Genomic DNA, 2,486 nt, shown 5'->3' with positions numbered 1-2,486 from the left:
GCTTTGCCTGTCAATCAATGGCTCAATTATTGAACACGTTCAAGAGACAAAGTTTCTCGGGGTGACACTCAGTGGGCAGCTAACATGAGAGAAACATATTAATACAATTGTTAAGAAAACGGATAATGGAGTAGCATGCATTTAAAGATGTTCCCCTTTTCTTACCCCTGCCACTAGAGTGTTGGGGACACTAGTTTTATCTCGCCTTTATTACTGCTCACCAGTCTGGTTGAGTGCAGCAAATACTACATTGTTAGCAGCTGGGGATCTGAAATTCAGACTGGACCAGGTCACCAGGTGGTCAGTCTCCCACCTGTAGTCAGACTCATCCCCACCATCGATGAGTCCAACGAGGGTGGTGTCGTCTGCGACCTTAAGGAGCTCGACGGACTGGTGACTGGACGTGCAGCTGTTGGTGTGCAGGGATAAGAGCAGAGAGGAAAGGACGCAGCCTTGAGGGGAACACGTGCTGATTGTAATATTGTAATATAATCACAATACAGACTTATAATGTAGCACAGCGTAAATTCTTTCAGGAAGACCTAACACTTAATCACTGCTCTCTTCCTCAATCAAATCAGCTGTTGGAGGAGTTCACCTTCCTTTAAACCAAACAGAATCGCCCAAAAATTCCAAGGGCCAATCACAGCGTCACAACCCTGCTTTAAATCTGTTTCTCTCTCTTCTGCTGTCAGCTGTCATTTCAGGCAAAGCGTGCAACCCTCCACCTCCACCTTCCGCTCTGTTGACTCCTTCGGTCTGGTCTTTGGGCTCCTTCGCCGCCACCTCCAGTGTCTAGACTCCATCTGGGGAGGGGATTGTCTTGGCTTCCTTATCCCTTTAACAAATTATTCTATAACAATGGCATCTAAAGCTCAAAATACTGTACATTTTATTAAGCTTATGTACAATAAACCTTTACATATCTGCAAAAAAGTCTCTCCTGATTGAAATGTTAACTTATTTTCTCATCTGGTACTGTGCTGTTCCTCCCAAGCTTGACAAATTCATGGCAAATCATCAACATTTCCAAAAGGCATTAAAATTAAAATAAAATAGCCTGTGCAAATGTAGCAGTGACACTTTCTCTACATTGTAATATCTTCCGGTAGAAACTAGCTGTGTCCACAGCCTGCTGCCTACTAATGGTATGACATGTTTAGTATGTGTTATGTTAGGATTTAAGGGAGTATCCACAAGTACTTGGATGATCACAGCGGTCTGCAGTTTGCCTTGTCATTGCCACGGAGAGGTACACATGAAAAATAGTTGCTAGCATTCTGGCAGCATTCTGGGAAAAAATGTAAATGTTGTACTAGTGTCTTAACATGTAGCTCATTAGGAGGAGCATTGCTCGGCTTTGCATGTAAAAAAAAATTATGCTCTGTAGAAACACACACTGATACACAGTGCATCATGAAAGCACACGCGACATGAATCATTCTAGGTTGTTTTTTCACAGCTGACTGGCACAGGTTGTTATTCAGGCACAGAGAAAACACATTTGTTACAGTCAGCGAGTTTGTCTTCATAAGAAACCCTGTCTTCAGACATCCAATGTTTTATTACTGAAGACAGCCATACTCGTTCAACTTGCCCAGGGACTTTCTTTCCTCCTCAGCTTAGATTATTTTCTCTGTGTTATGAAATGGATAACTTCAAACGCCTTACTGCTTTGGCCTCTCCCCACCTCTCCCCACCAATTATTCATGAAGAGGAACACACAGAGGGAGTTTGCAACTTATTATCATGACCTGATTACAGCTAAGTAGAGAATGGCAGCCGTGCAGCACTGCCAGTCCATTGTCAAAGTTAACAGCCACAATGGACAGGAAAGAAAAGAAAAGCAAAGAAAATGTATTGTGGCCCAAAAAAACACGTCCAAGCTAACCATCAGAGTTTGGAAATTGTTGTGCAGAAGCAGACTATGTAGGCTGGTATAAACTTACACTGTTGACACCTGACTGCATAGATAAATTCCAGACAGTAACAATGACCACTATTTCATTTAAATCCTCATTAGTCCATACTCTTGATCACTCACTTCCTGGGAATTGCTCCGGGGCGCAGGAAAATTCAGCCGGATGCATGTATTTTCGTCGATGTCTGTTTCCTTCTGCTTTCTTTGTGTTGGCCTTCTAAACTCCGGTGGATTTATGAGGACGTTGGTATATAATTGTCAGCAATTCTAACTTTGCCTAAGTAGACATTTTATATTAATACACTATATCATTCATTATCTGTTTATACAGCAGCCTCTACTTCTGGGTGTCCACAGAAGGAGTTTCAGTTGTTAACAAATACAAAAATGAACACTAACATCTATTACACACTATTCATTTATAAATACTGCCTATGAATGCTAAATATGGGGACTTACGTTTTGCCAGTACACAAATTGCATCATCATGTATAGAGCCTTCATGCATAGAGCCTTCATAGTATATACATATATATATATATATACACATATATATATATATATA

This window comes from Etheostoma spectabile, unplaced genomic scaffold (assembly GCF_008692095.1).
Source record: "Etheostoma spectabile isolate EspeVRDwgs_2016 unplaced genomic scaffold, UIUC_Espe_1.0 scaffold393, whole genome shotgun sequence".
In the NCBI taxonomy this organism is placed as follows: Eukaryota; Metazoa; Chordata; class Actinopteri; order Perciformes; family Percidae; genus Etheostoma; species Etheostoma spectabile.
This window is presented reverse-complemented; position numbering follows the sequence as displayed.